General features: G+C 39.7%; 1 protein-coding gene across 5 annotated transcripts in view; it reads right to left on the bottom strand.

Annotated features, from left to right (window-relative positions):
* Positions 1-26,030, bottom strand: part of LYRM4 (LYR motif containing 4) — a 76,905-nt gene that overhangs the window by 21,405 nt on the left and 29,470 nt on the right. For 2 of the 5 annotated variants that reach the window (XR_014943573.1, XR_014943572.1), the window contains exon 3: positions 8,376-9,250. The exons of the other annotated variants lie outside the window; for them this stretch is intronic. The gene's annotated coding sequence lies outside the window, so the exon portion shown is untranslated. The remainder of the gene's footprint in view (positions 1-8,375; positions 9,251-26,030) is intronic. 5 annotated transcript variants of the gene reach the window in all.

Below are 26,030 nucleotides of genomic sequence, written 5' to 3'. Positions count from 1 at the left end.
ATTCAGCTCAGACTAAACCATCTGAGATATCTTCTGCAGAACCACAGCGAATGTGCTCCAGCAGCAAGTGAGCATCATATTATCCTTAATGTTTTCATGGCCATAAGGAGAATGAGAAAACTTTACAAAAAAGACCATGTCTCTCTTCCGCAACAATAAAGCAAGTTACTTTTCAGCTGGATCTGGCATTGTTGATCTAGGATCACTGGTTTGGCTTTACTGAGACGCCATCACAAAAAGCAGGAAAAGTTATTTATTTTGATACTGAAAATACATTAACTAAACATGGTATGCCAAGAAGCACAGACATTATAAGGTTGCAAACCCATCTAAGACAGGAAAATATTTACAGTATTTAATCTATTTACAATAGAAGCTATTCTAATTACTAGCACAATGAGAAGAGGAATGATAGACAATCTCCAGATTCAGAGTGAAAAGTAACAGTTCAACCAGAAAGTTCTGCTGCTTTCAGAAAGACTCATAAAACCTTATAGACACTTCTCTTTAGAACAGATCCGTGTGATTGAAAGTTATTGTTGTCTATTCATGTGTAACAGGCTGTCAACTCTTGTTCTACTTAGGGATACACTGCTGTTCTCCCTCCCTTCCCCATGTTCCTCAGCAGCTGAGCAAAAATGAGTAACATGTAAACCAAACAGGGGAAAAGTTAGAAAGCAAATATCTCTGTTCAGGTAATAAGTATCAGACGAGGCAATGCACTTGAATTTATTTGCATATATAACTAAAGAAATTAAGTGACATGAGCAAAAACTGCAATTTCATCTAAAATTACTCAAATCAAGGCAAAAATCTATGCCCTCTGGAAGTTCTTACTCAACATGAAGAAGTTAGACAAGAGCAATAATCTTCAGCACAGACTACAATCAATGGCAATATCCAGCTATCAGCTTCACAAAGTATTCCTATACCTATGCTAATATCATTGACCAAAACTACCAATAAATAAACTGAATCTTCTGATACATATTTAACACACAATTATATCTTTTCCCATGATGTGGCCTAGCTGTGAGTGGCCAGTATGAAAGACTGAGTGCAGCAAGAAAGGTTTCCAAAGATTTAATACGTGGCACCACTTACTTCAAGTTCATCCTAGCAAAATGATTTCTCCCAAAAACTGAGGACTGCTCACTTACTGCTGTCTCTGAACCCCCAGGAGTGTTGGCCTAGAAGCTGTCTCCTCTTATGTAGTTGGTTCACGTTTCTGTAGAAGAGCAGTCCTAATGTGGGCTCCCCCCGTCTTGTGTGTCTCTCTGCTGTGCCCTACTCACACCTGATTGATATTTGGCTTTGGAGGCTGCTCAGAAACCTGTGATGGAAAACCACCTTCCTGGTTTCTGGAGGTGGAACTGCTTACACCAGCACTGCTAAGTTCCAGCTGCATCTTACAGAAGATAAGGAATGCTATTCTCAATTTGTTAAAAACCAGTGGCTTTCATTTGATGCACATTTTATCCCATGCCAGGCTATCACTGTCAATTGAAAGCAGCACTTGTGCCCCTTCCTGCATTTCCTCCTCTCCACCCTGCTCCTGCTGACACCAACATCTGTACACAAGAGCAGGCACCCAAAAACTCCAACACCACTTTGGCTCCTGACTGCAAAGGCTGTTGTTGTAGCTGGCCTGATCCTGCTTCCTGTGTACTACACAACCTGCTTGTACCTGTACAAGTGACCAGGTAGAAGTGATGTTTTCAGAGGCTGCACTGCCTTCAAAGCTTTTCTTGAACTACAGACTGACAGCTGCAGTCTGTCTCCCAATACATTCTTCTTTGGCTTAAAATACATATGCCACATTTTCTTCCCTGAGCCACTGAGTGACTTGGCTTAATCCTCCATCACAGGCACATCTCAGCAAGGTATCTAATTGCTGTCTTCGAAACATTCAAGTTTCTGCTTGAGTGCCAATAACTTTTTATTCAGTGCCTCAGTATCAAAGGTGCTACACAAGATCTCATTTTTAATTGGGTACAAACTATGAGAAGAAAAATACAAATCATAAGCAACAGTTTTAATCTATTGAAAAGCAATTGGAGCAACAGCTATGCTAAAGAGTCAGTTATTTCTAGTAGAGAAAGGTGTTTTTTAAGGAGACAAAAAGTGCAGCAATTCCATACAAACTCTAGCCAGCATGTTTTGCAAATACTGATAAAAAAAACAAACTTTGTGCTCTTGGTGACAGCTGTTCATGTGACAGTCGCCGGAGTCTTTCTTTTCTAATATAACAAGTCTTAGTTTCTATCAGATACAGCATCAGATACAGATAGCAGCAGCTATATTCTATGTCTAACTCAACTGAGGAGAACACGTGGAAAGCCCTACGGTATAACAGCATTAGAACCTCGCTGTGCATTTTGTAGGGGTTTCCTCAGATCGCTACAGGCCATTAACCTTTCACTTCAGGTAAGTAAAGAACAACAACTTCCCCAACAAAGGAAATCAGCTGTGTTACCAATGGCAACTCCACTACTTTTAAATACATGCACCAACCCCCTGTGCATGCACTTATTATTATTTTTTTTTTAAAATCAATTCCGGTCTGAAATAAGAAAGGCTCCCTTTGGCTTCACCTTGAGCTGATAATGAACAAACCCTCCGTGAAGTCTGCTCCCATGGAAGTCTTCCTTAATAGCACTGATTAAAAATAAAATGAAGTTTGTACTTAGGAAGCAAGATGAATTGCTTCCTGCTCTCCTTCACCGGGATATCTTGTAATTGGACCAGTGCTAATTGGACACTTCGACTAAACAATTTAATTTAAAAGTGGAAAAAAAAAACACCTGTTCCAATTTCCCTTGGTTCCGCCAGAGTCAGTGTCACTGGCCAACACCAAAACACTGAACTATGAAATCAACACAAGACCTTAATAAAAAGAAGGGGAAAGCACATGAAAATCCTGGTGGTGTCTTCATCATTTCACTTCTGTACTACATCAACGCACATCTTCAAGCAGTACCACAGAAGTTTTTCTTACAGTATCTCCACTGATTTAATGGGTCTTATGTAAGAACAGTTGCATTGCTGAGTTCTGCAGGTTGACACAAGGGGATAATCTGTCAGGGTAAAAGCTGACAGATTCAGGACAAAGACAGAAGAAAGACTCATGCAATTAAGGAGATCATTTCTTAGGCAGACACTAACTGGGAAAGATTTGCACCTCTCTGTTTTTTGCTTAAATAGAAAGGTGATCAAAACCACACAAAAATACCAGGAGCTGAAAATCTTAACCAGTAACAAGGAAAGTTGTAGTATTTTCCCTTTTCCACTCTGCTTCATTCTGCCTGTTAATTCATTCTTAACCCCTGTGCCCTCAAGTCTTCTCTTTCCTTCATCATTTCTCCTATTAGCAAGGCTTCCTCATCTCCAAAAGCAACAGATGTGAACTACTTCCTTTTAACATCTCTTTCCAAAAACAGCTTCCTCCATGAAGCGCGCATACCACAGGCTGTCTGAGAACACAAGAGCCTGAGAAATCTTGAAGAACAAAGGAGAGCCAGGGAAGAATCTACTTTATATCTTCTAATGCTGCCTCCGTGTTTTCTCCATGGCAAACCTACTAAAAAGGACACACTAGAAAAACTACGTCTTCTTTCTTTTAATTCCATACATTGGCATCCATAATTAGATTTTATTTATGAATATTAAGATGGGTTTTATTCCACATTGTCTAATAGGACGGTGTGGATCAGTTTTCTACAAAATACATGTGATATTATTGAGGCAACGATGTGCTGTTGCATAATGCCTTAATGCATTTTATTAAACTTTACTCATGCTTCCTTAATATTCCGCATACAGAAACTAGAGCTGTGAAGAACTGCTGATGGGCTGCATTTCTAAATCCTGCATTGCCTCAAATACCAGCTCAGGCAAGACCTTAAAAAACAACAAAAAAATCATAATTAAAAGCCTCCAGAGATCAGCCCGGCTGCTATTCTAATCTATTACAGAAAAACAGATGCAGGAGAGATTTCTGATTCTTGTGAAAAAACATTCACAAGTCCAGAACACCACTTTTTCTTATTGTTTTCCTTTTAATAGAATAAAATGCATAGTACCAACATAGAAAGGGCTTGGCTTGTAAACTGCTTACTATTTTTAGACCTTATCTCATGTGAGCATAATTAATTTACCTTCAATCAATCACTTCTTTATAAACACAAACAGTTCCACACTGCACCTTTGGATTCCACATTAATCACTGCTCTGAAAGATCATTTAATTGCAGCAAGAATTAAATGCATCAAATTATTTCCCCCATTTTGTCATGCAACCTTCCCAGAATGTCTTGCCTTCCTCTGTGTTCGCATAAACACTCATTTTCTCCTAATATTTAAAGATGCTCTGCTTGCAAAACAAGATAGGAGTGCAGATTTCTTCAGTTCAGGCTGCCTGGTAGCCACACACGCTTAGCTGCCTCCACTCCTTACATATTCTCCAGTGTATATGTAGGAGAAGTTTAAAGAAAACTTGATAATATCCAAACGTTTGCATAAGCAAGATTTTGAAGATTCTTCCAATTTTCTTCTGTACATTCAGTTCATCCTCTTCCAGTTCAAGTGACGCTGGGCAGACTGGGCTGCCCTCAGTGGTAGCTGTAGCTTTCAAATGACACCATTTACCCCCAAAGGTTCGAACACTGAGATGCCATGGATCTGAGTGTAAATTTTTAACAACAAAGGTCTCCAATGAGACCCAGCCACAAATGGTGGGCTGCAGTTATATATTTCCAGATCAAATAAACAAATAAAATAACAAATAACAGTAAAAAACAGAAGTCACCTACAAAAACACCTGCACCCACAGCAGGGTTTCACATCACACGGCATCTAGTAACTACAAGACTAAGTCTTCTCCTTAGGCAGCCTCTCCACCTACCAACATGGTTCCTCCTTTGTGAAACCACAAAGTAGTCACAAAGCAATGACAGAGTGCTGTTAGACAAGCAGTTTCATTTGCTCAGGGTGTTTTGGTTGGATTATGCAGCTAAAATCACCCCCCTGATGTAATGCTGTTGTTCTTAAAAGCTACAATTCCCTGCCAGAACAGCTGCTATGCCAACATGATGACCATTAGTCATGATGTTTAGTGTCCAGTGCCAAGGCAAAAGGCCAAGAGCACAAATTGGAATACCAAAGGTTCTGTCTGAACACCAGGCAGCACTTCTGTGCTGTGTGGTGATGAAGCACTGGTACAGGCTGCCCAGAGGCTGTGGTGTCCTCCTTGGAGATTTCCAGTGGCCGCCTGGAAAGGGGCCTGGGCACCCTACTCTGGGTGTCACTGCTGGAGCTGGGGTTGGGTCAGATGGACCCACAGGACCCTGCTAGCCTCAGCCCTTTTGGGATTCCATGATTCTTGTGAAGAATCTTTATTAATTTACATTCAGAAACAACCACAGGTTTCATTGTGGAGCTTCTAACCGCCGCACGCCAGATCTCCAAACTTGTTCCCTTTCAAGTTGGGAGCATATTTTCATTTCAGCATTGGCTGCTAAGAGCCTCACTGTGGCTCTCTCTCCCTTTTGCCTCATTCATTAACAGACATTTTCTCAGCTATTACTAAGTGCTAATACAACTGTACTACAGGAGGTAAAGCTAACTTCATATCAGCACGTATGGGCTCACTGGGCTATGATGCATTCAGGTTTTGTTTGTAATACTGAAGAGAATGGAGCAGGCCAGAAGGTTTTATTGAAAACTGCTGCTTATTTCCAAGCATATCTTCTAAAGAAAAAGCAATTTACTATAGAATGCAGAAGGTTCTCTAAGCAAAATGGAGACCTAAAAGCAATAGATGCAGTAATCTGTGAAGGGAAACTCAAACATTTTTTCAGTACTCCAAAAATAAATAAAAAGTGCGTAGACACAACAGCCAACTGCAAAAGATACAAATGTTTATGTGGAGCAAGCAACTCTACTTCTATCAATGTGCCTGGGGATACAGGTGCTGCAGACAGATACTGCAGCATTAGGAGCTGTGGTTTAATACAGTAGATGGCTGACACCTATTAGCAGCGTCAGTGATCACTAGCCAACAGTTCAATGTTACCAGTGGTTTTCTTGGATGCCAGCTGACAGCAGCAAGTGAACAAGAAGCCGGTAAAGGAAGACTTGGCTGTCTCTGCTTTTTAAAGCACCTTTCGCTCAAAAGGTGATGCCTGGGCTTCATTAGGGACACTGCCACATGCAGACACGGCCTATGTGACAGTTAATTCCACAGGTAATAAAATGCAACAACTCTCTTATGCAAGAACCACCCTAAGATTGGCAAGTATGTGTCAGGAATCACTGGAAGAACTATAACTTATGCCATTTTCTTTCTTATTCCACATCACGCAGCTGTCTGAAGAGGTGTAGCTGAAGTAGCTCACTTTGTGCTCTGGAAAAAACAGTTATGATTTTTGCACTTACAAGGAACACTACTGTGCTTCTTTGCAATAGTGCAAAAATAGACCCAGACATCTTCCAGGCAATTGCTTAATGCAAAGAGGCACCCTTCAAACACAATTTTTAGGAAACAAAGGCACGGCTGTTATTATTTTCCTTGTGTAGCAAGAGTTACGCACACTTTCCTTCACATTCTCCTCTATGTACTTATTTTTCAGTCTAACTTCTTTTTCCTATAATGGCTTTCTGCATGACAAATGGTGAGCTGCAGGGAAGGGTACTTTGACGAAGTACTTCAGCCAAGCTCCCTCTGCCCTGCCTTATTGACAGCCACACATGACGTTACAGAGTCCTAAACAGGTGCAACCTGCCTCCAGAAACGTTTCTGGTCCAGAATTCTTTGCCTGCTACAGCCTCTTACATCTACCTCAGGCAGTGCACAGTGACCATGCAAGACACACAGCAGGGCAGTGGCAAACTCCTGTCACAATTTTTGCTCTGGGTTTGGGAACTATTTTCAAAAACACCAAGATACCTATAAAACAAAGGGAGCTTCCCCCATCCTTGAGAAAAGACATGCAGCATGATTACAAAGTGTAATGCTTTGGCATGTCCTTCCCCTACTGAAATGTTAACTATACCACACACTTTATGACTGAGCATAATGATGGAGAGGAATTTTTATGCAGCATTAAGGAAAGTGTGGCCAAGATTAGAAAGCAAATCGACAAAATTCCCCCTTCGTGCTGAGCACTGGAAAAATGCTGACACTTCAAGCAACATCACTCTTACACCTAAATACCAGACTGTAATGTTATGAATGATGATTGATCTTCCTCACTAGGGGATCAGCTTAAAAGATTGTAAAGTGAGGACTCAATCACAGCTTTATGTGACTGAGCAACACAGGTGACATAAAATGCTTGAAATCCCCTTAGCAAGCACTGCCTACAGGCAGGCATGGGAGTGTAACTGGCATCGAATATACAGGAAATTATAGGGTCGTCCCTTCCTTCCCATCAAAAACATCCCATCTTCTGCTCCATTGCAGGTACCTACACCTAGAGAGGATTCAGGAAATTAAATGTAATTGTAGAAATGAAGCACTGACATTTACTACCACTAGACACGTCATTCCCCTACAGGACATAAGGCAGCACAGATTCTCAGTGTTTGCTGAAAACTTGGGACACATCATCACTGAAGTACAAAGATCTTTTACCTGTTGCCATTAGAATAATCAGTGTGGTATTTGATGTTCAGCTCTTAAAAGCCAAGAAATATTTGACATGTAGAAAAGAAAGCAAAACTGAGCAAGGAATTAGAAGTCAAAACATGGCTGAGGATGTAAAGTTTGTATTGAGCATGCAAAGCTTTGTCTTTTACTTCTGAGCTGAAAGTAAAGGAGTACACTTAAGGGGGGGAAAAAAAACCCAAAACAGAACTACCTGTTAAGTTCATTTTATGGCTTTAAAAAAAAACAACAAACAACTTTAAAACCAAACCAAACCCTATTCTCACAACTAATCATACTTGCAGTTATTAATTCCACTACAGTCACACAGTGAAACGTTACCTCTTTTAATTACCTACTCATGTGAAATGTGTGATACATATATAAATATATTCATTAACTTTAAGAGATGCAAAATGATTTCAGCTCTATCTAGTTATAAATAACCTGTTATTAAAAACGTGCATAAGTAACAGTACTTCATGGAGTTAACATTTTCTTAGTTGATATAACTACTGAAATAACAGTGTTGTGGAAATGCTAAATCATGGCTTGAAACAGTGATTAGGCACCTGGTGGGAAGGGAGGGCCAGCCCAAGGAAGCTCAAGTGCAAGCAATGCTCCTGAGTGACCAGAGGGAGTGGAGACAGGATGCACCCCTTCCCGGACCTCACTGAAGGGGCTGGTGGTGGAGGTGAGGGTATCTCATCTGGAGATCTCTCCCTCCTTACCTGAGGACCTTACAGGTCTTCTGAAGGTAAGCAGCTTCTTTATTTCTGTGTTTCTGTTGTGTCTGAGCGATCTTCACTTGCTGCAGTGTGGGATCTAGCTGCTTTGCTGTCAGATAAGATGCAGAAGGATTCATGCTGGTGCACCAGGGAGGAGGTGAAGAAGTCATTACAGGGCACAAGTTTCAACAGCAGGGAGGGACTTCTGGAAAAAGCCTGTGTTTGGGGCACTGATAGATCTATTAAATGAGAAACTGGAGCAAATAGCTGCAGCTATAATACGTTAGGTCAACATTTTGTGTGCTGATGGCACAATGGGTTGGCAGTAACGTAAGTCCAGCAGAAATGGCTGATGAAAGTGTTAAGTGTCCAGTCTCCTACAGAGAAGACAGTTATCCATCACCAGCTACAAAGAACAAAGGGGGAGAACAGTGCTGACAAATGAGAGCAAACAAGCAGATCCATCAGTTTTTGTGGTTCTGTCCATAAAAGAAAGCAGAAGTAAGCTGTAAGACTGCTCAGAGCTCTCGGTTCTTGAGTTTCCTTCTTAGAACTGACCCAACCTGGAGAAGATCTCAATTTGCCTCAAGGCTTATGAGCCTCAAACACAACTAGCAGGGCCACAAGGTCTCAAAGCAAAGTCTTTTTTTGGGGGAAAAAAAAAAAAGGGAAAACATGTTCAGACCAAGATTCATTCCTACTAGCATAAGAGGATACTAGGTTGCCAACATCATAATCATGTTAGGCAGCAAGAACACATTTAAGAGCAAGTCTGCAGGAGTTACTTCTGCAAGGGAGTGGTACTTGCAGCAGAGACCCAATGTAAAGTACACAGCAGGGTGAGGAGGACACAACTGATGCCTGATTCCAAGAAATAGCTGAAAAGGAATAGAAACAGAATGAATACAAGAGGAAAAAAAAATCCAAGCAGAATGAAAACAAGAGCCCTCCTGTCCCCAAACTGCAGCTCAGGTAATTAGGAAGAACTGCAGAGTCATAAAAATTTTGCTTTACATCAATTACATTGGTTTATTATTCTAGGTATCAGCAGGCCACTGCTGGGGACTATTTCCCATGGATGACTGTGCTTTTAATAGAACATAGAGTATGCAGAATGCCAAGTTTCATAATGACTGTAACAAATGTTTTATGTAAAAACGAAGGAGTAAAAACAGTTGTCTAAAATGCCTATATTGCTACTAACTGTCCTGCAAATACTCACACATCACAGACAACTTGTCAGTGACAAGACTTCAAACTTGGAATGACAGAATACTAACAGGAGAAAATAAATGGAAAAAAGATGTCCTCTGGTTCTTCTGCCTTAGATGTACACACTGTTAGAGCTCCAAGTCTTTGTTTAGCTACATTGTACAGGGGATTGGAATTCTCTGTTTTCGTGTGCATGTAAGAGTACAAGCACATGGCAAAATCCAGTAGCTACACAAAAAGAACTCTTAACTTATTGAACCATTCCTCAGCTTCAGTTGTTTCCACTCCTTGTCTTTAACATTAAGTACTAAACCATTAAGCAATTCTGTATTTGCTTCAAAGAATACCTGACCGATGAGAAGAATGACATACAATGGTACATTCAAGAAGCCCCTTGCACAGTAACATGCTTCATCCTTCCTACGAGGCAAAAATATTGCTGAAATGACAACAGCACTGTCTAGCAATACCAGATCCTCAGAGTAGAAATTCTAGGCTGCCACTCCTGTATTACCGACCTGTTTGAGGGCTGCGTAAATCTGCTGTTTTTTATCTCCCCCAAGTGGTCAAGAGAGTTTTAAGTCTGCCTCAGAGAAGCAGCTTCTCTAGGACAACTTCTCCAGAATCAGATGTAAAGGCTAGTGGTGGAACTGAAAAACTGCGCAGCTAAACCAAATAAAAAGATCATTAAGAAGGCAGAAAGCCCAGGAAACATTCAGTCTCAGAAGTAATGCAGTTAATCCACATATCCCTCTATAACGCCTAAACTTAATTCCTGACTCCCTCTCCAATATGCAACAGCCTGAAGTATAACTTGAAATAGTACCTGTGTTTGACAGTTTACAAGTGGGTTTAATCACCTTGGTAGATTTGCTAATAATTTATAATCCAATTCATCTTTGAAATAACTAGTATTTCAAGCACCTGACAGCAGATGTATCCGAACTACTATAATCTCCTTGCAATTAATAGCCTCAAACCATTCAGTTGCAATCTATCACTACTTCTCAAACAGCACTGATTGCAATTACGTTCCACTTTTCCTTAATGTCTCCTGTAAATTTTAGTAAGCAAGCAACTGTCCTTCACCCTTTCAGTTACACGTATTTGTCTTCAAAGGGTTTGGAAGAGTATGGAAAAAGAAGAGGAAATTTTTACTGTTATTTTAGCTATAGTCTAAATCTTTTACAAATGTTAATGTGGCTGTAGGCCAGTTTAGACAGGGTATAAATGACTGTCCTCCAGTTTGCTCTTTCCTTCAGTCATTAACGTTCATATTTACAAAAAATACTTCATCGTGGAAGCTAAAAGCCTCTCTTTATTCAAAGAACAATTACACCTCTGGCTGCATCATAAATTACCGGAATTCTCAGGACAACATACTTATTATAAGCTTCATCTAGAGTAACAATCCTAGATATGAGAGAAGAACTTTGTTTTTGTGCCTGATAATTACTAAAAATGCTTGGCTGTTTATTTAAGCTATAAAGAGTGCTATTTATACGTGGTTGTCCAAGTGACAAGGATCACTAAGAAATCTTCCAGCCAGTGAAAAACTTGAAATAGTAGATTTCCACTGGTATTTATACTTACTACTCACACATGCTGAATTTCCCAAGAGAGATAAATGTGATTCTGTGATTGATTTTCCCAAAGAAAGGCCTACCTGGAGGCAGCTGGCTTGGGCTGGGAAAAAGCAGTAACCAAAATGGCAATCTCACTGACAGGCAAGGGTGGCATTGAAAATGATAACAAAGCACTTTGCCTTGTCAAAGCTGTCCCTGCAACTAGGATGAACAACACGCACAACTTTCCACAAACTAAAGTTCAAAACTACATCTCAGCTTCTACTTCCACTGGAAAAAAAAAACAAGCAAACAAAAAATTCAATGAGCACAATTTTATAGAAACAAGTTATGAATCACAACTTTGGCTTTAGCTGTAGGCCAATGGATCCGTTACTTTTTAATGTCTGCTTTACTTTTGACTTTCTATGGTAAGTGTTGGATTCTATTATAGCTAAGACTGAGGAGTTCTTTTAGTCATTCTCATCCTGCAGAACTTTTCAGAAGTCACTGTTCCCATTTGCTAGCTGACTGAAATTTTCTAGCATTTGATTCTATGACATCATAAAACACATATGCTTAAAATCTGAAAGTTCTCTGTAACTACCTCCTGTGTAAGAGTGTAGATCCTGTTCGTGAAAGAAGAAAACCATGAATCAAGTACTAACACTACTGTCAGGTGTAGGCTGCAATTCTGTGAACTAAATGAATGATTTCCTGCTGGTGCTTGTTAATACAGTAGTAGGAATAGTATTGGCAACAGCAATTCAGGATAGAATTGCAGAGGTTTCAAGAGGTTTCAAAAATCTATGTGGTCTGGCCTTTAGGCTTAAGAAAAAAGCTCAGATACAACCAGAGAAAACCATCATTGGATCTCCCTCTGTTCATACTCTGATTAAAAGCTGCCCACTGTGTTTGCTGTTTTCTGTATAAAGCATCTTATGCACAAAAGACCAAATTCTTAGCCAGCTACATGCCCCAGTATGTGTTACTCAGAGGGTCCTCATGCCCACCATACAACAAATACTGGATCATGGAATTGGCTGTACTAACAGTAAGCTTAGTAAGTGGCTTTTCAGTATTATTATTATATTGCACATTTTTATCACAAAGTTTACAATGTGTCTGTATGCTGGCTGTGCATCTGGGCAATATAATAAAGAAAAATGCCTCTTACCGGACTTTCCATAATTTGGTCTACAAGAATTCAGAGGACTGAGTCTCACTAAACATGACAAATGCTAAACATTGGCATGTCATAGTACAGCAAAGAGTCAGTCGTTTGACAACGAAGAATGTCATGTAGCCTAAGAGAAAAAATCACAAGGATTTTTGCTTCTCTAAAGGAAAAAGAAATCTAGACTGACAAGTCTGTGGAACATGCATTACATACAATGAGCTGAAACAGAAATTCTGTTAAATTGTTCAGTTTTAGCTACGTTATTTTTCTTCCTCCCTAGTATTCCTTTCAGTGAATCAGAAAAAGGAGTGTTTCTTTCTTTCCACATTACCACTTCCACGTATTCCTTCAAGAAACCATTTTTTCCCAAATATTTTTCCCAAACGTGATTTTTCTGTTGCTAAAGATACTTCTTATATCTACACCACTTCCTAAATCTTAGTACCATGTTTGGGGGACAGAACAAGAGTAAAAAAAATTGAGTAATTCATAGCCAGACACACAAAAAAAATCTGTCAAAAACCAAAACAACTATTTCTGAAGCTGTAATTTACTTTACTTTTACAGCTCTGTTTAGGTGTTCAATCAGGTTCATATACTAAGAGTAAAGCCAATAACAAGCCAAAGCCCCCTAAAATGTATCTAGAAACACACTAAGCCTTAGGGTGTTTTGGTAGATCATGTTGAGCAAAATTAAAAACATAAGTTATAAAAGGCAGGACAGAACGCAAACAAACAAATAAAACTAAGAAGCCCTACCCAATTCCACAAAATTGAATTGAAGTGTGCTACAAAAAAACTTTATGCATCAAATTTAAGGAGGAAAAAAAAAATCAGTCACCCTTTACACGCAATCATAAGATAGATCAATTTCCTGAAATACTGATACATAAAACAGCATTAAGCATTCTGGTATCCAATCAGTGCAATGATAGAAGAACATCAGGGAAAAAGTAGGCTTTTCTGCAGAGGATGCCTAATGTTCAAATCTATGGCATCATTTGACTAGGTGTAAAGAAAATGCTGTTACAGAACAGTAAAAGTAAAGTCCAACCACCTTCTGACTGAGGTCAACTGCAAGCCAGCTTTGCACATGAAAGCACTAAGAAAATGATTTAAACATCTAGCCTGATCCTATGTGTGTACTGGTGATTGTAAGGTACTGTGGATTCTTCCTAAATAACAGAATGGCTAACAATGTTCTATTTTTCTTCTTCCCAATACCTTCGCATTCAAATAAACACACCTTATGATTCTATAAGGGGAAATGGTTTTAAACTAAGATAGGGGAGATTCTGGTTAAATATTAGGAGGAAGTTTTTCACACAGAGGGTGATGACACACTGGAACAGGTTGCCCAAGGAGGCTGTAGATGCCCCATCCTCGGAGGCATTCAAGGCCAGGCTGGATGTGGCTCTGGGCAGCCTGGTCTGATGGTTGGTGACCCTGTGCATAGCAATGAGGGTTGAAACTAGATGATCATTGTGGTCCTTTTCAACTCGGGCCATTCTATGATTTTATGATGATTCTATGATTCTAAAATGTAAAAGCTGGATTAGTTGTTTTCTCAAGGTAGCCTATGGCAGTACATTTCTCCTGTGACATTACATAACAGCCAAAATCTTTTTACAGTAACCAGGAAATTAATCACCTGTACTAACAAGTTCTTGCAGAACTATTTGCTAGGTATCCATAGCTTCATATGAATAGATACAGAAGCTTACTTGGAGCAGAGAAAGGAAAAAGTAAACTTGAATTTCTTAAAGAACTTCATAAGGAACTAAAGTCACCTCTTCAGGACCCTTGGGAACAAACTCAAAACAGCTACAAACTATTAATCCAGCCACTGTAAGCTCTCTAATGCAAAACTGAAAGATCTGAAAGAAAAACATACAGCACCCAACACCAAAAAGTGTCTTCACATTATGCAAGCCTTAAAACACCTTTGTCGTACATGCAGCTGGAGATTTACCTGTTTTAAAAACAGAGAATCCAAGAGAGCAGGTAAAGAGAAGGAGGGAAAACAATGTTCTACATCACTGAAGTTCCTGCCAAAACCACAAGCATTGGTAATATTCTAAATCTCTGTTTCTTGATGCTGCATACTCTGTTATTTCATCCTTTTCAAGTATCTTATGGAGCATACTTGTGGTTCTTTTCTGAACATCTAAGTATGCACATCACTCCCACTCAGCTATAGAGCAAAGGGCTGATATTTACCCTTGCAAAATTTCATTAATACAATTGTTTTCTTTCTTCTCAGGAAAGACCTTCTTCCCAGCATCACGTTCTTCACATCCATTCTCTAGCCATGGAATTGCTCTCCTGTTTTTGGCGAGTACCATTTGATATCGGTTACTGCAGAAATGTTATATAGATCACTAGAATTTTCTATCACAAGAGTGTGGCTCTCATGTAAGGGTTTCAATCTTTCAAGCAAAAGGACTACATCAGCAACTATTTTCCCACAGGAGAAAAATCTGATACTGTTTATTAAGAGGCAAGTTACAATGGCATGTTTCCCACTGCCTTCCTGTAAGTGCTCAAAGACAGCTTTGAAAAAAATAGGTTCCCATTAGAAAGGGCAACACAGCAAACACATAACTGCCTCTTACAACCTCTCTGCTCCCTGTAGGAACCAGAAGTTCATCTCAATCTGAGTCAAGAAAGAGCTGTCAGTCTGCAAAATGCATAGTGGTAAATGCATCCTTCCACATGTGGGTGATACAGGATTTCTGTAGCCCATACTCAAGCCTCGAGACAGCGGTCCTTATCAGCTCCAAGTCTAGAGTAGCTCTGTGCTCCTCTTTCTGCTAGAGACAGCAGGTGTGGAACAGTGTCCTCCTATGGAGCAGGGAAGCAGAGACTGAGGTGGGCTGAGAAGCACCAGGAACTGCGCAGAGCCACTGCCTAGATGCTGCTGTTCAGTGTCACATAAGCTTGGGACTGGCTGGCTGCCTGTCTTGGTAATATTACTGTCTGCTACAGAACTTTAAATCCTTTGTCCTTTACTTCAGCCAGTAACAAATAGCAGAAACAGGCCAAAGTAACTATGTTGTTACCTACAATGCAAAAGCTGTAGTGTGCTTAAAAACTAAGCATTCCTAGAAACCAAAGTTTTGGTGCTTTTTTTGCAATTACTATATTAGTACTGAAATGTTTGAGTCTAAATATACATTGTCACAATACAGGCAAGCCTTTTTTAAAAGGAATTTTTCCACCCCTGCTATCCCTAAATTTCTCTATGCTTTCACAGTCATGGATCAACAATGATGGTGTATTTTCAAACAGACCATTACTCCCAAATCTGAATCTCCGTTTGAAAACCAGCTGAAATATTTTCCAATAAACACGATTCTAAAAATGTCCCCATATATTAGCATAGCACAGCACTGATTTTAACAAAGAATGTGAGCTTTTCCTCAGTGGGATACTGAAAACAGCATTTCAGCATAATTTTAAACACAGCCTCCTTAATGTGATAATAGGGCACAGGTATATTAATGCAAGGAACATCATCAACACATTCTCCTCTTTGCAAGTTCTCAGGCTCTTGAAGTGTCTTGTTGCCTTACTTGATTCACAAGCAACACAAATGATTCTCAGAGGCAGATTGGCAAAGCAGACAACTGGATCAAGACAGACAAATGTGGCTTGGTATTTTAGGACTCTCTTACAGCAGCCTGCTTTTGCTCACAAGTTCTACTATTTTTTCTCCTTTGGAGATCTGACTTGAAGGACAATTTTACTTAAATTAAGCTTTAAAATCATTTGGTGCTGGATGAGCACACAGAGAGCAAAGAGAGGAGAGCACAGCACAGTGCAGAATAAGGACAGACTGCATAGACAGGAAGAGAACCGCAACAGCAGCTCCAGTGAAAGCAAAACTCCTGCACCCATAGTCTTCTTAATAATGAGTGCTGAGCACAGAAACAGCACAGGAAGTGGTTACTGCTTTGTTTGCATTTTACCTTCTGATGAATCCTAGGATGAAGTATTATGCCAGGAAACTACAGGTAAAAGTCCAGTTGATCACATGACAGAAATCAGGTCTTGATAGTCTTCCCACATCTGTCCCAATCCCTAGCATTTCCAGAAACATCTGCACTTGATTATTTTAATTACAGGATTACCTCTGGCACAGATATTGTTTAAATGGATCCCAGTGACAGAGAATTTCCCCTCCAGTGTGATTTCTACCAACTGCTCTGCTTGTCTGATGCTATTAATAAAAAGCAGAAAACAAACCAACTACAAAAATAAAACAAATCAAAGAGAAATCTGAAGTGCCCCAATTATTACTAAGAAGAAATGGCACTCAAAGATAAATCACGTGCTAAATTAGGAAATCAAGTTCTCAATTCTTCCAAAAATGATAGATGGTATGGGAAGTATTTCATGGGGGTTTTGTTGCAGCAAAAAAGAGTTCTGATCTCCAGGGTTTGCAGTAGTAAGCTGCTCAACACAATTCCTGCAGAGAGAAAAATTTGCAAGTATGCGTAACAATATTACAAGTTAAAATGCCAGGTAGAAACACAAAGTCTTCCCTAATAACAAAGTCAAATCTGCTCAATGTTTATTGCCTTTGCAATGAAAAGAGATGATACTTTGCAATGACATCCTGATGAGAAAATGAAAACAAGCTGAACTTTTGTCTCTATATTCTAAAAAAACAAACAAAAAAACCCACCCACAACCCCAGTTGTTAACTTAAGCGTGCTTCTTTACCTACTACATTCATGTCCCATGTTCCATAGTTAAATGTGTGACTGTAAAATGCAAGGTAAAATTGTTGTGTGAAATTGAAATTTGTTGCAAGAGCGGATGGGGTTTTAAAATGCTGTATTGAGGCTGGTAAGATAAATGCTAAATATAAGCTGTTTGACAGATGGAAAAGCAGACTGTTTCACAAGTGCTACTACAATTCGTACAGCACCTTCGAAACTTCAGGTTAATAACAATTCATACAGGTGTACTGCCAAGAACTGGAAAGAATGCTGGTTTTATTTTTGCCTGTTTAACCAATGCACTGCTGAGATCCAAAGGAGAACCAAGGGAAAGGTCATTCCAAACACAGAACCTTTTCTCTAAATAGCTCAAGCCAGATTATTAGTTTAGATGAAATAAGTCATGCTAGGTAAAAGACTATTTGATTATTCATGTTTCTGCAGTTAGTATGCAGACTTAATACAATAAATTCGGATTCTGAATGACTTTTCCTTATGGCAGAAAGTCAAGCTTTGAAAACAAGCTCCAGATCTAACATGCAATATAGATTCCGATTTCTTACAAGCACAGCCTAACTACTATTTATAGCAGGAACTTTCACACACAAGTGTTTTATTATTTAATTCATAAAGGAACAATGTGATCACATGTCGCTATGGTTCAGAGCAATGTTAACCTGTCTTGGTTGGCTCAAACCACAGCAGAAACTCAATCAAGCTTCTTGTTGTGTCTCAGGCCAACTCCATACTGCTGTGTTGCATCTCTGGTATCAGAACAGAGTTCCCTCAAACTGCAGCAGGAAATAGAAATTAAAATGCTCGGGTCATAAAGGAAAAACAATGAGTGGTTATCGATCAGGATCAGCCTCCACACGCATTCATGTTCAGCAGGAATCATAGAATCACCAAAGGTTGGAAAAGACCTCCAAGATCATCCAGCCCAACTATCCACCTACCACCAATACTTCTCCACTAAACCATGTCCCTCAATACAACATCTACATGTTTCCTGAACACCTCCAGGGACAGTGACTCCACCACCTCCCTGGGCAGCCTGTGCTACTGGAACAGGCTCCCCAGGGCAGTGGCCAATGCACTAAACTTGACAGAGTTCAAGACAACGCACTTAGATGTAGAGTTTGATTTTTGGGAGGTGCAGGGTGGAAACGGGAGTTGGACTCAATAATCCTTGTGAGTCCCTTCCAACTTGGGATATTCTATGATTCCAGACATCATCAGCAATTAAAAAAAAAACCAAAAAACTTGATCTTCAGTCCTAACATTTCATCCATTTTTTTAAACTGTTCATCACCTGTTTTTCAGCGACTGACACAGACATTTAAAAATTGGAAATGCTTCTGTAAAATGCTTTTTGTTACTTCTCATTTCCAATTAATTGTCTGTGTGCAACTGGACACATCCAACTGTACATATATGGTCGTTTGGCTGAATATGAAAACGAGCAGCTGAATGCTAATTTTCTTCTGTTACAGTCAGAGACTGCCTTGTTTGACAGCAAGGGATGCCATGAGCAGTGAACTGTAAATGCCTCCATGTAATTGGAGATGCACAAAATAACTCCATGTGTGATACTTGAGGTATGAAATTCTTGGTCCTGGGGAAAGACAGACAGCAAGGGTAAGATGATGGGCCAGATGAAGATGGGCAGCTGTGAAGGGTGAGGGAAGCCAGATACGTTGTACTAGGCAGGAGCATTCACCTATGACCAGGCTGGCCATTTCAGACTGCAAAACCCTGAGCTATTGGTTGTAGTGTGGGAAGAGAACAATCCAAGGGATGGAACACCTGCCCTGCAAGGACAGGCTGAGAGCTAGGGCTGTTCAGCCTGGAGAAGAAAAGGCGCCAGTGTGATCTGACAGCATCCTTTTAGGATCTAAAGGGGGCTGTAAGAAAGGACAGAGGGGAAATACATAGACAGGACAAGGGGAAATGGTTTCAGAGAGGTGGAGGATGCCCTGTCCCCTTGAGACATTCAAGGTCAGGGTGGATAGGGTTCTGAGAAACCTCATCAAGGGTCCCTGTTCATTGCAGGGAGTTGGACTAGATGGCTTTTAAGGGTCCCTTCCAACACAAATGGTTGTATGATGATTATATCTACTGTCTCCCAGAGCTGCACAGGATTACACAGAGAACCATGATCACAGCACTCTGTATTCGCATTTATTTATTGAGCTGATCTACTCACAATGCAGACAATAGTTTCAGATCTACCAGCAGCATGCTAAGAATTAATTTGCATTTTGTACAAGAAATAACACACAAATCATGCTGTTCTGAAAGTCATGTTGCATAAGATGATACAGTATTAATTTACAAGGGCAGGACCTCAAGTACACATCTTAACTGCAATCTGTCAGTAATCTATGAAACATAGGGTAGTGTTTATTTGGTGTCTCTCCCCACATGCTCAAGGAAATCTCCTTTAGCTGTACACCTATTATTTCAAAACTACAAAAGCACCAAGTCCAAATGATTAGAGCACCGTGTGCTTAGGAATATACACAGGGCAAATCTAATCACAGAGGTCGGATCAAAATTAAGGGAGGGATATACAAGCCTCTAACTATTTCATGCTACAATTTTAGTCCTTTTTCTGAAGAGGTTGAAGAAGGCATTACTATAAAAACCATCTTAAAATGGGAAGCAAATGGCATTTAGAACAGCTTCATTTTCTACTTAGAGTAGACTTGAGAGCAAGGGGAGCAAGCATGTAGGAAGGAGAGTGCTCCAAGAAAGAAATAAAAGCTCAGTAACTGGCACTTCCCTGCAATAATATTATCAGCCTGCTGAGAGCAATTACAATAGCACAGACAGCACTTGCTTTATTGTGACCTTATTGAATTAAATCGCAGGAAAAAAAACCTCTGAGATTCAGCAGGGAATTTATTAGAAAATTTTAATGCCAACTTAAATTTGATCCAAAGGCCTCAATATTAAAGGTCATATCCATTACTGTGCGGTGGGAAACCTTGGATCTCTGTTCCTATCTTCTACCCTATCTCAGTTCTGTTGGTTGTTGGGTTTTTTTTTTTTTTGGTAGGAGAGGGTCAGAGTCTCCTTCTCTCAGCTTCACAGCACTTTGTACCAGAGGTACAAGACTGCTATTTACATTTTAAACAGCATTAGCTAGTAAGTCAAATAAAGAAACCCCAATCTTCATTTAAATGAAAAGCAGAACAGAACCCCCCAAATCAAACAGCAATGATGAAACTAATGTACCATACAGTCAACTTTTGTTACCTTATGTGGATGTATAAAACACATAACTTGACCTTCATTGAATTATCTGCCACCATACTTCCAGATCAACCATCATCATGATGGCAGACAGGTGTAAGCTGACAAACAACTTCCACAGAACAGATAATAATAATAATAATAATAATAATAATAATAATAATAATAATAATAATAATAATAATAATAATAATATAATCATCATCATCATCATCATCATCATCTTAATGTTGGAAAATCTTTGATACCTGCAGCACCCTCAATAGAAGCCTGATCAGCTGAGCCCTCAGGTTCCTTTGTAGCCAGCAAGCATAATGGTGGCATTGCTTATGGTATATTTCTTCAAGCCCTGTCACAGAATCACAGAATGACCCGGGTTGGAAGGGACCTCAAGGATCATGTAGTTCCAACCCCCCTGCCTGGCAGGGCCACCAAACATACACCTTTACTAGATCAGGTTGCCCAGGGCCCCGTCCAACCTGGTCTTGAACACCTCCAAGGACGGGGCATCCACAACCTCCCTGGGCAGCCTGTTCCAGGGCCCACCACTCTCCTAGTGAAGAACTTCCCCCTAACATCCAACCTAAATCTTCCCTCTTTCAACTTAAAACCATTTCCCCTAGTCCTGCTATTGTCAGCCCTTTCAAAGAGTTTACTCCCCTCCTGAGAGTAGGTTCCCTTCAGGTATTGAAAGGCTGCAATGATGTCACCCCACAACCTTCTCTTCTCCAGGCTGAACAAGCCCAACTCCCTCAGCCTGTCCTCATTAGGGGAGGTGCTCCAGCCCCCTGATCATCTTTGTGGCCCTCCTCTGGACCCTTTCCAAAATCTCCATGTCAGCTTTCAGCCTTAGAACAGCAGATACACATGCTAAGTGACTGTGAAAGAGCAAGTGTGCTGTACAGCTCATGAAATCTCTTTCTGAAGGAGAGACTGCTTACAGATTTGTAGGATGCACAGAGTAGCATGAACTTACCTTGTTTCCTACCTAAAGTTAGGAAAGATCTAGAAACATATATGCCTATGCTTTATCAATACAATGAAAAAAAACAACAACCAAACAGGAATTCTATTGTTACACTACACTGTTTTCCAAATACAAACATGTATTAGAGAAACAAGCACTTGTCCTTAAATGCTCATATAATTTCAGAGCTTACAATGGGACTGACTTCCAGTACAGCCTGAGCTCCTAAGTGCCTAATGGCATAAATATGTAAAGACAAGTCCAAATCCTAGCTGTCACTCTGCTCAGGTACCGTTTGAACCAAAGAGCCATCTGTTCTTTGCAGTCGATGAATATCAATTCAGGTTCATCAAAGTTCTTTCTTACTCAGTAGCCTCAGTATTCGCTTTATGTAGAATGTCTGAGGAAAAGCAAAAAGTTAAGACCTTCCTCTGTCGGGCTCATCCAGGCTTCAGAATAATCCTATCTACAGACACACATCCTCATAGTCTCATAGTATCATACTCTCGTGTGGGTTGGAAGGGACCTTAGAGATCATCGAGTCCAACCCCGGGATTCGAGCCTCCTGTGTAGCAGAGCGGCACTTCTACCACTTGCGCCACAGGGCCACTCTGGTACATTGACCCAAGCATACCCTTCTACACTGGATGCAAACTATTCCTGGCCCAGAACCTGTGCAGCAGTGTTCCAGCAAACATGCCGTACAACCTATCCACCAAATGTCTGATTTTGAAACTAAATAGACTATAATTAAGTACTCTACCACAAATACCTTGATACACAACACATACATGCTTAATCTGCCATGCTAGAGAAAGCATCAGTTTTGTCTCTAAATTGCTTTACCTTTCATAAAAAGATTGATGACACATCTTTGCTTTAATCTGATTTGACTTAGTGACCTCTGTAATTTTGGTCCTTAGACAGCTGTATCTTACCCAAAAAAAGGGAGAGAGATGCTTAAATAATTACTTCTAACATTTGCAGTCAACAAAATGGCTGCTATATTATAATCAAAGCATTTAATAATTTACTACATCTTCATACAAGAACAACTAGCCTTTATGTTAGAGTACAGACACCTTAGTTTCTTACTACACAGACAGGAAAAACTCTGGGTCTGATTTATTTATTTATCTAACAGCATCTTATTTGAAATACAAAGAAATATAGTAGGTTACTAGAGTACTATGCGAGGGACCATGGAACTGCGGTAAGAACAATAAGAGCTGGAGGACAGTGGTAAGGCTGATCTTGAATTGAGCATATGAAAGAATCTTCACATCAAGATTTGAGTATTTAAATTGTTTTCTAGGTCAGAGATCCTGTTAAAGTTTTAATTCACTATTTTCTCCTTACTATACCTGCTAAAAGTGGAGTGTCTGTCATCATCAGATATAGAAACATCCTTTTCATGCTGTTTTCACAGATTAAAGATGTTTGTAATATACCTTCTCCACTTCTTCAACTGCCCTGTTGTTCTTTCCTAAAAGATGCATTTCTCTTTCTAATTTCATTTTCAAAGGAGTACCGGAGTCTACATACAATACCACTTAATTATACTGCATTTCAAATAACAATTTAACCAACAGTTTCTTCCACAAGACAAGCAGCACTGTAAATTTCAGCACTGTACAAGAAATAAATGAAGTAAAATAACTCATTTTATATAATGAGTTTTATATAATTTTATATAATGCGTTTTATCTTAATTTTAGTATGTGTATATAAATTTGCTTGAAAAATCTGCAGGCCACCCGTAAGGCTTAAATGAAAAAGATAAGCCAAATTACAAAAAGCACAAATAGTGGCTTCCCTGTTTCTCTCTTTCCTTACACTGGCGTTTGATCACACTGGCTCTGCTTAAACTAAACAATACAGTCTCATCTATTAAGTCTTTCTTCAGGATTCATTAGACAGGATTTTTAATTCTCCATTTGTCTTACTGCCCAAAAATCATGCTGAGATTGACAGCAACAAAGTGGTCAGCATCCCGTCAGCTGTCTGGTCTTAGCAGATTTCCCTTCCAGTTCACAGCTATTTGGATCTAGTAGCATGAAAAATTGAGGTGGATGGAAGGGCTGTATCTATTGAGATAGATGATATTGTATAGACTTAGAATATCAGGATCATGCTTTAATTCCTGCTGCATGTGTACTCTGTCAACACAAGCAAATGATTTAGGTCCCAATGCACCAAAGTCCTCAAGTATGTGCTTAAATCTAAACAGAAGTTACCTCCATCTCCTCCTCAATACCTAAAGGACAGGCACGCGGTGAAAGGCAAAGATAAAATCACGTCTGGGTCTCTCAGAGAGCACTGCTGCTTCTGTAGAACAGTAGAAGAGCCAGCAATCCTTGCTCTTTGCATGGCTTGTGATGCAGAGAGCAGAGAAACACTTCACCCTGACAAGTCCCTTGGAAGGCACAACGAATGTACAGGTACTGCCACACTCACAAAATCGTAGCAACATTAGTAAAACTAGCAGTTTGAACATACTTAAGCCATCAAGCACACTTTACATGTGGTAGTAGTACTTTTCTGCTGTTTCAATGGGTTTGTACTTCAGTATTACTCTATACCACATGACCTCGCATATCAATTTTTTCTCCTCTTCCCCCTTGAGCATACATACGAATCATTTAAAAGCAATTTACAACATGTCAAACTGCTTACGGAGACTCTTAAGAATCTAATGTATGAAGTTAACCACTGGCATGATTTATTATTGAAGTTCCGCTGTTATAACTTGACAATTAAGAAATATTGATAAATGTAAACACATTATTGGTGTCAATTAAAAAGCACAAGATTGATTAACCTCCCAGAGGTATACTGGCACAGGCAGTTAGAGAGTAATCATCCTCAGTAAGTATTCACCACTGACAAATGTGCACAGAAATGAGACTGCCGTGAGACAAAAAGTACTTTCAATTAAAATTAAGATCATTTGAACACATAACCAAAGCATCGGGTCAACAACAACAAAAAACAATGCTACTACAAACCAGATACGTATTAATATGAAATGCTAAGTGATTAGGTCATGTAAGGTTGTCATTAATCATGCACTGATGAAAATATAGCTAAAAATTACCAAAGGAACAGCTCAGATAGTGAATTATACTCATGAAAGGAAGGCTAAACATTATTTGGCCACCACACTGCAATGCTCAAAGCTCCCCTGGTGAGAGACAATACCTTGCTTGCAGGATACACGATAGGTCTCCAAGTATGTATTTATGTACATTCTAGAGGTGATCAATCTATAGAGGTGAGCTCAATACTCTACTTAGGAATGGTTCACTTTCTACAGAGCAAACAGCCTTGGAAGGACGTTCAGGTATTACATACCTTGGAGGGCAAAGCTTACATCTGACATATCCCAAAGAGGAATTAGTTTGTGATTTCAATGTGACTGAAAGAATCTGGCCTCCTTTTTTCATATTCTTTTTACTTGCTTGCGGAATTAATATACTGGCATAAAGCCTGTCACCAAGATGAAGGGCACTGCAGCAATAGCTTTTAATGACCCAACGAAAAAAAGAACATGCACAAAAGAAAACAATACCTCACAACAAAACACAAAAAAAACACCAGCACCTTCACCCCAGAAAGCACAGAGCTAAAGACAGCAGCAATGCACCAGTATCAAGGAGACTGCGTAAACACTAGTTAAACTTCTCACTGTGCTTTCATTTAGAAAACAAACTCCCATGTTCAGACTTCCAAGGTCTATAGTGATGTTGGAATATAGCAACTTCTTTCCCAAAAGCTAGGCCTTCATCACAACATCATGTATCAAAAATTCAAACATAACATCTCCTTAATTAATACATCCATGTTAGAGCATCTTTAACTAAAAGTGCTGTGCATGAAGGTTACACATGTGTTTATGCGTATTGCCAAAATAAAGCTAGACCACTGTGAATCTACCTGCCTGTCAAATTCACTTAAATGGTACTAGTGACAGACATCACATTTGGTGCTAACCTAAAACACAGAAATTAACATTTGATAAGCTGTAAAGTGAAAACTTCTAACATTCCAAGAGACTGATAATTGAGCGTGTTCATTAAAAAAACACTATACCCAGGTCTGCATGGCTAGGTGACTTGTAGGACAATGGGGGCATCAATACCAACATCACCATCCTAAACCACAGACTGAAGTTCAAGAGCAGCAGACACCATCTTGGGAACCTAAGGCACCAAATATGCCCAAATGCCTCCTGGAGGGAAGCATACTTGCTCAGTTATGATGCTGCTGAACCTGACATCATCTCCTTTCAATAAGCAGTACAAAACCAGGAAACAAAGCTCTCAGAAAGGAAAGATAAATGAATAACAAGCAAAAAGTGTGGAAGATCAAAATCAAGATCACCTTTGTAATAACTCTGTAATGCCTCAATTTTTTTCCAGACGTCCTCAAAACAGCAATACCTTTCCTTAGTGTCTTGGTATACTTAAAACTAGTTTACCTTGTTATATCACCACAGATCTCTAGAGATCTATCATCTGAAATGAATGTAAGGTACAATCTGTATGCAAGGGTTCTACGAGATGGCATGTTTGAAAAATACCACACAAAACACAGCCATACTCCTCTTTCTCTTATCTGCTAAAAAGGATTTTCCATAAACGTTCTTCTCTGCAGCAGACCAGCACCTCCATGAAGCCACAAAGCAAGCAAAAGAAAACTGCTCCAAGCTGAGCCTACTTTAATGCTAGGAAATCTCCCTCAGCCAAC

This window comes from Coturnix japonica, chromosome 2, assembly GCF_054131305.1.
Source record: "Coturnix japonica strain WE chromosome 2, WE-NBRP24, whole genome shotgun sequence".
In the NCBI taxonomy this organism is placed as follows: Eukaryota; Metazoa; Chordata; class Aves; order Galliformes; family Phasianidae; genus Coturnix; species Coturnix japonica.
Note: the sequence above shows the minus strand (reverse complement) of the source record. Positions and strands in the feature narration are given on the sequence as shown.